Below are 12,608 nucleotides of genomic sequence, written 5' to 3' on the forward strand. Positions count from 1 at the left end.
TTATAGCTCAAAATATTTTTCTGGATTTTTGAAGGCTCCGCATAGTTGGAGGTTGTCAAACTAAATAACTAAAGAGCCTTATATCTAGTCTCAGTGTGTGGGATAAAGATACACATATGCATGGTTGTAACTTGTAACTGCTGCCCTTGCTGATACCTAGGAGCACTGTAATGGCTAAATCGCCTGTATCTTTCCTACAGACCATTTGGGTGGAGAGTGGCCCAGTTATCAGGTATCACCATGCCAACAGGATTCCAAATACAGACTTTGGTGACATATGTCACAGAATCCAAAAAGGAGATGTTTCAGCTAAAATTCTTCAGCATGACAGGATAGTTACTACATGCACAGATGTAAAGCTGTGGCACTTTGAAGAGGTTTAATATCTTACCTTACCACATTTCTCTATAAAAGGTAACTACAAACCCATGTTGTAAGTATGTATATAAAGTAGACATACTAAGAGATGCTGATACTCTGCATAGCTGCAACACGCAAATCATGCATAATCTGTTGTATAGTAAAATCATACAAACATTTTGGTATTATCGGCTTTCTCTGATGCAGCTGTCTTTCTCAGCCAGTCTCTTGTGAGATGGGTCACCAGCTTGGAATAGGTCACAGCTTGTGGATAGCAGAGTTTGATACCTCTGTTCCAAAATCATATGCAAATAAGACCTTTACATAAACTCCCCCCAGGGACAGACCAGAGTTTCTGCCGAAGTAAGAAAGATCTCCTTGTCAGATGTGTTGAATATCATTAATCATTTTGACATTTCATCTTTTTTTTCTTTTTTTGGAGTGTGTACCTGCACACTGATGGCAGAAAGTGGGACCAAACAGTCTTCTTTCTTTGATAATGACCTCATACAGTTTTAGCAGTCTCAGACTCACCCCTGAAAGATAGCAGTGTGAGTACCGCTGTGTAATTGACCAGGACGATTGAGATCACCTGTCTGCTGTTCATGCCACAAGATAGTTTAGCTCATGCTATGTGTGTAATGAGGCTGTGGTAACGGCTGCCGGTGGTAAGTCATCAGCCACCGTGCAGTCAGGACATCCTCCTGTCTCCTGTATTACCCAGGACACATCCATCATCTTCAGGATGCAATCATTCCTCTGAAAACACCACTTCTGTCGAGTCTGAGGGATCCGCTGCCATGCGCTGAGAAACTCGCGAGGAAATTACTTATCATTCACAGCACTGTGATTGTGGAGTACTGCCTGTGTCTTCAGGTTTTTGGTTTTTTTGGCCTCAAACTCTTTTTTTTTTCAAAGCCATTCACTCCATTTTCCTAAAGTGAAGATGAGAAGCCCATTGTCTTGTGATAATTTCCCGAGGGTGAAGCCCATTGAGCGTTACTGAGCTGTGTCTAATTTGTCTGAGAAGGTTTGCACAGGGGGCCAAAATCCAAAACACACTTTAGGTCAAAGGCCGAACAGGATGAACATTTATTGAACACACTAAAACTTTTAAACTTTTAAAACTTAACTTTTTGAAAATGAATGTGAATAAAAACAGACAGGACTGTTATTCCGGAATAAATCAACTTAAACCTTAAATAACTTAGAATATTTTGCTCTCCAAAAATATATCCTGTCTAAATTATACAAGTTAGAAAAAAGTAAATGTTAAAAGAACAAACATTCAAATGTCTTTACTCTTACATCATTTTATATAAAAAATAAACTTAAATTTAAACTTACTAAAATATCCCTAAAGATTTTGCTCTCCATAAAATTATATCCTGTCAAAATTATTCAAATTCAAAATATGAACATGCTGCATAACAAAACCTGGAAATATAAATAAAATTTCAGCAATAACAAATCAAATCATTCAGTTTTCTTTGCTCTTATGTCGTTTCATCAGAGCTGGATGCCTGGCATCTTTTTTTGGCAACAAGTTTGTTTATGTTTGGTGTGAGTTTCTGTGTTGTGGAGATTCTCAGGATGGACTGCAGGTGCTCATCAGTGAGACGACTCCTGTGTGCTGTTTTGTTAGTCTTCATCACTGAGAAGAGCTTCTCACACAGATATATGCTACCAAACATGCACAAAGTTTGAGCCACGTGTAGACGGAGCTGGGGCATTTCTGCAGGAATGGCGTGAATAAACTGTCGGGCCCTGCAGTGTCGTACTTTGCCTTCAGTGTGCCATTACACTGCAGCTCAATCAGCTCCATATGAATCTGCACAGGTGCAGTTTCCCACATCGACGGCAAATGGGTTGCGAAGCAACTCAAAATACTTTTTTGTTCTTCAAAGTCACCAAAGCACCGTGCAAACTCAGTGCGCAGTGCCCTCAGTTTATCAGCAAAGTGTGTATTTGGGAACACCGTTGTGCCCACTTGGTTCAAATTTACTTGGCAACAGGGAAAGTGGGACAAGTTGCACTGGTGCATTTGTGTCTCCCATAAAAGCAGCTTCACTTGAAATGCCTTCACTGCGTCATACATGTCAGTGATCATGCGGTCATGTCCCTGGAGCTGGAGGTTTAAGGCGTTGAGATGAGCTTATGTCAGCCAGAAATGCCAACACGCATTTCACTTTTCATCCCTAAAATTGGTGCAGTCTTTTCCTTTACTGTCCATGAACTGACAGATTTCGTTGCTGAGCTCAAAAACTCTGTTGAGAACTTTTCCCTGATTTAGCCTACGCACCTCTGTATGATAAGGAATGTCAGCAAACTCTGAATCTATCTCCCACATAAAGGACTGAAATTGCCGGTGATTTAAACCTTTAGCTCAGATAAAGTTTACGGTTTGTGTTACAGTGCTCATTACATGGTCCATCTTCAGGACTTTGCCACATAGTGCTTCCTGGTGTATAATGCAGTGATATGCAGTTAACTCACCAGTACAGTTCTCCTCCAGCATCTTTACTCACATCCTTCCCACTAGTTCTCTTTTTTCACTACACATAGAGGGCGCTCCATCAGTAGTAAGTGCAATAAGTTTGTCCCAGGGCAGTTTCATGTCGGTTATACTTTGACATACATTTTCAAAAATGTCTTTTCCACTCGTTGTCCCATGCATCGATTTAATGTCCATTATTTCCTCTGTAACGCGCAAATTGAAGTCCACTCCACGGATGAAGATGGCCAGCTGTGCAGTGTCAGTCATGTCAGTACTTTCATCCACAGCAAGAGAGTATGCAATAAAGTGCTTCTTTCACTCAGCTATGTTCTTAAATCAGTGGTCATCTCACAAACTCGATCAGCAATCATATTTCTACTCAGGCTTACATTTGCCAGCATCTGCTTTTTGTCTGGACATAAGACGTCAAACACCTTGATCATGCAGCTCTTCAGAAATTCTCCCTCTGTAAATGGCCTGGCTGATTTGGCGATCTCCTCTGCCGCAATAAAACTTGCTTTCACAGCAGCTTCACTTTATGATTTTGCACGGGTCTGCTGAAGTGTCAAATTCTTCTTTAAATCTTCTGCTTTCTGTATCTTCTGCTCTGCATTCAGGTCTTTCAGGTTATCCTGATGTTTTGTCTCATAGTGCCATCTTATGCTGCGTTCACACCGGGCGCGACGTGAGCGACTGCAGCGACAGGTTGCCATGTAATCCCTATGGAACGACGCGTTTTGGCGCCAAGTCAAGCAGCGCGACACGATGGATGCGAATGAAGCTATGCAAGTGAAGCGATTTTGAGCGATTGGCACGTTTGTGGCGTGATATTGCGTCACATCACGTGCCGTTGCCCTCCTCCCCAAGTTGAAAATCTGAACTTTTTCATCTCATCGCACCGCGATGACCAATCAGGGACCGAATATGTGGTGACGTGGAGATGTCTGGAGTTTGACTGAAGATGTGAACATGTCCTGTATCTGGTAGCAGCCTGTGAGCAGGACTTATGTCTCTTTTGTCCTTTATTTCACAATTATGACAGAGTTTTTGGAGCGAGCAGCAGCCCCACAGCAGGGGGAGCGGAGTTTCTTTTATTTTTATTTTACGTGTGTGCGCGAGCGAATCGCCTGTGGAGAATATTTTATTAATTAACTACACAGATGTATAATAAAACAAATGGTGACTGGTTTCTAAACACAATTATGACAGAGTTTTTTGGGGGGAAGAGTGAGGTGCAGCCCAGCAGCAAGCAGCTGAGTTTCTTTTTTTGTTGTTGTTTACATGTGCGCGCGTGAACGGGACAGGAGGTCCTCAAACTGGGTCCTGCAGAGGTGGAAGGACCGCTGAAAGCAGCCGTCATCCAGACACAGCTCCTGCAGCAAATACTCCCTGTATTGGGAATGTCTCATGACGTTTGTCAGCTCTCCACAACAACTCGCTCCGTGTGATCAAGGTCCGTCATGTTAACTTGACTGACAACCGGAGCCGGTGAGTGGAATGGAAGCTCCTCCTATTTGATGACACACCAGGGCGAATTTTCGCAGCAAAAGCAGAGCGACACACTGGGCGAGGATATTGTAGCGTCTGATCGCGCCCAGTGTGAACACGGCATTAGATTAAATTCTTTAATTACAGCCACATTAGCTCCACAAATGAGACACATGGGTTTACCGGCAATGTCAGTAAACATATACTCAGCCTCCCATCGGCTTTTAAAGGCTCTGTTTTCAGAACTGACTTTTTTCTTTGGCATTGTGAGGGCTCAATAACTCGGGCGCAATAACTTGCAACATCATAAGCTAGGCTAAATGAGTGCGAAGCGTTTGGCAAGGCAGCTGAAGCGCTGCATTATGGGATCTGTAGTTTATTGTGTTACCAGCGCTTCATATCGCCGGGCCAGATAAAATTACACGCCGGGCCGGATATGGCCCACGGGCCTTGAGTTTGACACATATGCTCTAAAGGATTCTTTCCACGCTGAATCACAGGAGAAGATATTCATCGTGATGTGGATGAAAATTTGTGGCCAAACAGACAGGAACGTCAGGAGGTGTAGGAAAACTGCACTGTAATTACAGTGCAGCACTGCATGGACAGCTTTCTGAAAGGAGATTGTCCTATGTTCACATTTCTACTTTTTCTTTATTTTTTTCTTTGTGCTTTGCAGTGCTGTCTTCCTGTATCACAATGACACGGTCTGTCAACAACTTATGATACAAACAGTAAAAGCATAAATGTAAATCTTGTCCAGCCTCTTGCAATCAATCCCACATACACTAAGGTGTAACTTAAAATTCACAATAAATGTCATCAAAACTTCAGCCATAGTTTATTTACATCAGAACATCCCTCCAGAGTACACTGTTATATTGACAACATGACTAAGCAATGTGACTGTCTTATCCGTACACAGTGACACAAGGACTTGCCATTCTGATGGCACTGACATGCTCACTGACAGATTGTCAGGACTGGGACTATGATGTGTTATGTTATTCTGTTATTTTTTCTGCTTGGGTTTTGCTGCACTGCTTTCTCTTGTCTGTCCCTTAGTGCTTGGTGGTGGGCGTTTCCTTCTGTCATTCCACTCCCACACCCTGGATCTTTCCCTCACACCTGTTCTCATCTTCTGCTTATTATCTCTCTATATTTAAGCCTCACACTGTTCACTCTTTCCCCACCAGATTGTTGTGCCTAACCGCCTTCACTTCAAGCCTTTTCTTCAGAGTTTTGTCTTGATTTCCCTGCTATGTTTTTGAACAGCCTTCCTGTTTTTGGACCCCATTTTTGCCTGATGTTTCCGATACTGTTGCTGATTTTGGACTGCCTTCTTGTGTACCAGACCATGCCAGTACTTAGAATAGAATAGAATAGAATAATTCTTTATTGTCCACCGATGTGGAAAATTGTCTTTGGCTCACCAGCACAAAAAAGACAAAAAAAACAGTCATAAAACATTCATACAAACACACGAATAAAACAAAAATAAGATACATAAAATACATGGAAGTAAAAGAAGAAATAGAATAAGGCCTAGTAAGCTAAATAAATGTACAGTAAGATCTAATAAAATCAAATAAAACAGAAGTAAAGCAGGTTCAGGTTTAATTTGTGGAGTGGTCACTTTTTTGAGTTCATTATGGTGACGGCATTTGGTATAAAAGATTTTTTGAAAGAACCTATGGCCAGAGGAGCTCTGTAGCACCTCCAGACTTCAAGAGCTCAAACTGACAGGACAGAGGATGAGAGCTGTCTGCCAGGACTCTCTCAGCTTTCCTCCTCATCCTGTCAGTGTAAATGTGGGCAGAGTCTTCTGGGGTTTTTCCCCAAATTTTCCCCGCCATTTTTACAATTCTATTTAATTTGTCCTTACATTTACAACTCAAGTGACCAAACCAAACACAAAGATGAAATGTTAAAATACTCTCATATGTGCAGATACACAAGCTCTAAATCTGTGGATTAACACCAAGGACAACTCAATCTTTGAGAAGACTGAGTCGCTTGTGAACATTTCTTAAAGATAAAATCAGTGTTTTCAAAGAAGCTCAAGTGACTATCAAGAACTGTACCAAGATATTTAAAAGTTTCAACCGTTTCAACAAGCTGGCCATCAAGTGAAACTGGCTGCACGGTCAGTTCTTGCTTTGTGTGAAAACAAGCTCCTTTGTCTTAGACACATGATTTCCAGCTGGCTGTCGAGACACAAGCTTCAAGAGCCTTAATGTGAGCGAGATAGGAGGCTTCGCCAGGGAGTCACACTTCTGTAGCAGGCCGACTAGGGCCATGTCATCGCCGTATTTAATCAGTTTAAAGTTTGTGTCATTAACTGCAAATTCATTTGTAAAAAGAGAGAAGAGCAGAGGTGAAAGAACGCTTACCCTGTGGGCAGCCAGTGCCTCTGATGAGCTCTCCTGACAGAATGTTGTTCGCCCAAACTCTTTGAGGGCGACAAGACAGAAAGTCTCTGATCCAGACCATCAGGCCCTTTTCAACATTTAAATCAGCCCAGCCTTTTCAGAAGAATATGTAATTTCATAGATTAAAAGCTGCACTGAAGTCTACAACAAAACCCGAGCATATGCTTTAGCAAGTGAAAGCTGCTTTGAGATCATGTCCAGCAAGATCAATCCGGCATCATCAGTACCTCTGTCCCTCTTATAGGCAAACTGCAAGAGGGTCTAGTTCACTGACCACTGTGGTGGTCAGGACGTCAACCTAAAACTCTCTCCATAGTTTTACATAATATGGAGGTTATGGCAAGGGCCGAAAATCTTCAAGTTTTGCTTGCCCCTGGCTTTTTTGGTATAGGCCTTATATGGAGAATTTCCAAGATTTGGGCACTCCTGTGACAAGAAGGGAATTAACAATCTGGAAAAGACTCCTTTTAATTGAGGAGCACAATCTTTGAGTAGACGGGCTTTCAGACCATCTGGCCAGTGGCCTTGTTTGGCTTCAGTTTAGAAAGACTTTTAGCCACGGCATCCTCAGTGATAGCTGTGGGAGCTCCTGATGGAAGATTACTTACAGTAAAACCTTATAAACGTGACCCTTCTGTGTTTGAAATTGTCCAGTCACTTTGTGCCACAGACTTTGATACAGATATTGATTTTTGAGCAATGAATTAAGGATTTTGAGCAAGAGACTGGGTTTTGCAAGAAATCCATAGTGTTTTGGTATTTATACAAATCGTTTTGAGAAATGCACTAGCTGTTTTGCAAATGTCGAGGATGATTGGAGAAATGTACCAAAGCGACTGAGAAAAACTGTAACAGGCCTCTGTTTATCTGTTGTTAGCTGCTTTGCAGTGCAAATGAGGGTGCTTTTTGCCAACCCCCCCCCCCCCCCCCCAAAAAAAAAACACAGCAATTAATGTGAGACATTGTAATAACATTAATTATAAGTGAGACACATTCTGCATTTGGATAAAAATCTAATTTAAAAAAATACTTTGCTTTGATTCAACTATTTACTCAGTCATTTTCAGAGAAATTCATTCATGCTTTTTGAATGAATAAAAAGCTAAAATAAATGCTTACCTCTTTCACAATGGTAATAATTTAAATGATCCATCCATCCATCCATTTTCTTCGTTTATCGGAGTCGGGTCGCGGGGGCAGCAGCTGAAGCAAAGCCGACCAGACCTCCCGATCCACACACACCTCCCCCAGCTCCTCCGGGGGAACCCCAAGGCGTTCCCAAGCCAGCCGAGACATATAGTCCCTCCAGCGTGTCCTGGGTCTTCCTCGGGGCCTCCTCCCAATGAGACGTGTCCAGAACACCTCTCCAGCGAGGCGTCAAGGGGGCATCGTAAAAGATGCCCAAGCCACCTCAACTGACTCCTTTAGACGTGGAGGAGCAGCGGCTCGACTCCGGGCTCCTCCCGAGTGACCGAGCTCCTCACCTATCTCTAAGGGAGCGCCCAGCCACCCTGCGGAGGAACCTCATCTCGGCTGCTTGTACTCGCGATCTCGTTCTTTCGGTCATGAGCCAAATCTCAGACCATAGGTGAGGATCGGAGCGTAGATCGATCATTAAATCAAGAGCTTTGCCCCCCTACTCAGCTCGCTCTTCACCACGACGGTCCGATACAGCGACTGCATCACTGCAGATGCTGCACCGATCCGTCTATCGATTTCACGCTCCATCCGTCCCTCACTCGTGAACAAGACCCCGAGATACTTAAACTCCTCCACTTGAGGCAAGGACACTCCACCGACCTGAAGAGGGCAAAGCACCTTTTTCCAGTCGAGAACCATGGCCTCGGATTTGGAGGTGCTGATTTTCATCCCGGACGCTTCACACTCGGCTGCAAACCACCCCAGTGCATCCTGAAGGTCCTGATTTGACGAAGCCAACAGAACCACATCATCCGCAAACAGCAGAGACAAGATTCTGTGGTTCCCAAACCAGACCCCCTCTACACCCTGGCTGCGCCTAGAAATTCTGTCCATAAAAATAATGAACAGAACCGGTGACAAAGGGCAGCCCTGGCGAAGGCCAACGTGCACTGGAAACAGGTTTGACTTACTACCGGCAATGCAAACCAAGCTCCTGCTGCAGTCGTAAAGGGACCGGATAGCCCTTAGCAAAGGACCCCAGACCCCGTACTCCCAGAGCACTCCCCACAGGGTGCCCCGAGGGACACGGTCGAACGCCTTCTCCAGATCCACAAAACACATGTGGACTGGTTGGGAGAACTCCCATGAACCCTCAAGCACCCGATGAAGCGTGTAGAGCTGGTCCAGTGTGCCACGACCAGGACGAAAACCACACTGTTCCTCCTGAATCCGAGGTTCGACCATCGGTCGAATTCTCCTCTCCAGTACTCTGGAATAGACCTTACCGGGGAGAATGAGGAGTGTGATCCCCCTATAGTTGGAACACACCCTCCGGTCCCCCTTCTTAAACAGAGGGACCGCCACCCCGGTCTGCCAATCCAGAGGCACTGTCCCCGATCATGAAAATCTAATCTAATCTCTCTGACATTTTGTTATTTTTGTGCGAGTGATTTTCAGGGCAGCACGGTGGCTTAGTGGTTAGCACTGTTGCCTCACAGCGAGAAGGTTGTGGGTTCAATTCCCGTGGCCTTTCTGTGTGGACTTTGCATGTTCTCCCGTGTTTGTGTGGGTTTCCTCCGGGTGCTCCGGTTTCCTCCCACATCCAAAGACATGCGGGTTAGGTGGATTGGAATCTTTAAAATTGTCCCATAGGTGTATGTGTGGGTGTGTCTGTGTTGTGAAAGTGTCGTGACATTAATGAACGGACAATGGATAAGCCAAAAAGTAACAATTTAATGTTGTGAATCGCACAACAACGTACAGACAATAACAATATGGTGGACTGTCAATCATACACCAGGTGACGTGTGGGCAGGCTCGACGATAGAAGACGCCTGGAGAGAGAAGAGCTGGATCCCCACACAGCTTCCAACACCAACGGAGCTGAAGAACACCGGAGCCGCCAAGCCCTGCGCCCCAGGTGGCCGCTGTCTTCAGCAGTCAGACCCAGTACTGCTGGCAGAGAACAGAGACAGTCCAGATGAGTGTGAGTTCGCACACTCAGTAATCCCACAGTCTGTATTAAGTAAAGGAGGGAAAACCTCCACCTCCAATCACACACACTCGTGCAGCTCCTGGTCAACCACTTATCTGGGTTGGGGTGTGAGGCGAAGCCGTCGCTGTCACACCAACGCCAATCCCTCAGATAAGGACACACTCCAGGAAAACGGCTGCAACAGAAGTTCAGGTTATTACACACAAAGTGTCAGTCAGCAGAGAAATTACCTGAATGGTAGTTGATTTCTCGGCGAGGAGGTGGAGTTGCAGTCCGGTCTTTGTAGTGGTGGTGATGGGTGACAGCTTGTGTTGATTAATGACAGCTGTCACCTCCAGCAAAGCCGACGCCCTCTCGTGCTTGAAGCCCGCACTTCAAGCAGGGCGCCATCTTGTGGTGGTGGGCCAGCAGTACCTCCTCTTCAGCGGCCCACACAACAGTCTGTGTTTGTTGTCTATTTGTGGCCCTGTGACAGACTAGCGCCCTATCCTGGGTGTACCCCGCCTCGTGCTTTATGACTGCTTGGATAGGCTCCAGCCCCCCGCGACCCTTAATTGGACTAAGCGGTAGAAGATGGATGAATGGATGGATGATTTCTTTTCTCCTTTATCTGCTGTCAATCTTCACTGATAAATTTGTGGCTTTTCTGACATTTATGCTTTCTCACAGTCTTTGCTTTTCATTCTTATTTGCTCTTTTCATAGTTGACATCAGCAACTAATTGCCTTTCTGTCCACGTTGTACGCATCAGGTGAAAAATGTTCCATGTTCTTTCAGACCCATTATTTTTCTACATCAAAGAGGTTCATCATGTGGTCACATCATCATGATCCAAAGCATCTTGGTCAGCTATACCATATGAAAGCATAATATGGCACATGGGCAAGTAAACCAATGCAGTGATCTAAAACCAAATAAGTGTGCACATTCTTTGTTTTATCAATGTGATTTCTGATGGAAACATAATTTACCATCTGTTGCTGGATGGTTGCTTGAATCACCACAGTACAGTCACCAGATATTAAATATCTGCCCACCAGTCATCAATCAGTATACAGAAAATTGTGTTTTAACATTAACATGCATGCACTGGCGGAGCTCGACTTTTATCCTTGAGGTGGCCAAGGCTATTTCAGGGGCTCCACAGATTATGACATTTAATTTGTTTATCAACAATCAATTGCAATCAGAGTCTCTAAATGTTGAAATATATTAAAGTCACAACGGATTAAGCACCTAGGAGATGAGACATTTGTATATAAATTGCAGTTTATTAACAATGTACAAAATGTAAAACACAACAATTTTTCAACAGCACCAAAAACCATGCCACCATTTTGACATGAATGAAAATACACACACGCGCACACACACTCACATGGCTACTCACTCAAAGTTGCTCACACACACACAAAGACAAGCCAGGGGATGGATACATGAACATTTCTAAGTCACTGAATATGTCTTGGACTTTATTTACATCAGTTATGAAGAAACACTAAATTTTCTTTCACCAAAACAGCAAATGTATGGTTGACTTGTCTGAAGAAAACTGGAAGTAAAACTGATTATTTACAGGCGTAATACTTTTGATCGGCATTCAATGTTGGTTTTCGGCCTTGCTGCTTACGTGTAGAAAGTTCTCCAGATTCTCTGAATCTCCTGATTATATGGAATCCCTAAATTCCTTGAAATTGAATGTTGAGAAACATTGTTCTTAAACTGTTGGACTATTTTTTCACACAGTTGTTTACAAAGTGGTGATCCTCGCCACAATCATGCCACTCACTTGTTTCCAATTAGGTGTTCTTTGAGCATTCATCAACTTTCCCAGTCTTTTGTTGCCCCGTCCCAGCTTTTTTGAAACGTGTTGCAGGCATCCATTTAAAAATGAGCAAATATTTATCAGTTTGAACATTAAATATCTTGCAAAACAAAAAAGGAGAGTTTTCTGCACTTCTGTATAGAACAAACAAATCTGGTGCAACCAGATAGGATTGGCTTGTAAAAGAGGAAAAACAGCTGGTGCAACACAGAAATAGGTGCTGAAATTTTTTTTAAATATCTTGTCTTTGTGGTGTATTCAATTGAATATATACTCAACAAAAATATAAACGCAACACTTTTGGTTTTGCTCCCATTTTGTATGAGATGAACTCAAAGATCTAAAACTTTTTCCACATACACAATATCACCATTTCCCTCAAATATTGTTCACAAACCAGTCTAAATCTGTGATAGTGAGCACTTCTCCTTTGCTGAGATAATCCATCCCACCTCACAGGTGTACCATATCAAGATGCTGATTAGACACCATGATTAGTGCACAGGTGTGCCTTAGACTGCCCACAATAAAAGGCCACTCTGAAAGGTGCAGTTTTATCACACAGCACAATGCCACAGATGTCGCAAGATTTGAGGGAGCGTGCAATTGGCATGCTGACAGCAGGAATGTCAACCAGAGCTGTTGCTTGTGTACTGACTGTTCATTTCTCTACCATAAGCCGTCTCCAAAGACGTTTCAGAGAATTTGGCAGTACATCCAACCAGCCTCACAACCGCAGACCACGTGTAACCACACCAGCCCAGGACCTCCACATCCAGCATGTTCACCTCCAAGATCCTCTGAGGCCAGCCACTCGGACAGCTGCTGAAACAATCGGTTTGCATAACCAAAGAAGTTCTGCACAAACTG

At 43.7% G+C, this 12,608-nt stretch overlaps 1 pseudogene; it reads right to left on the bottom strand.

The window, feature by feature from the left end:
- Positions 1 to 1,856: 1,856 nt before the first annotated feature.
- LOC117503634 lies at positions 1,857 to 4,610 on the bottom strand (annotated as a pseudogene).
- Between the last annotated feature and the right edge of the window lie 7,998 nt (positions 4,611 to 12,608).

The sequence above is a fragment of the Thalassophryne amazonica genome, chromosome 2, assembly GCF_902500255.1.
Source record: "Thalassophryne amazonica chromosome 2, fThaAma1.1, whole genome shotgun sequence".
Classification (NCBI taxonomy): Eukaryota; Metazoa; Chordata; class Actinopteri; order Batrachoidiformes; family Batrachoididae; genus Thalassophryne; species Thalassophryne amazonica.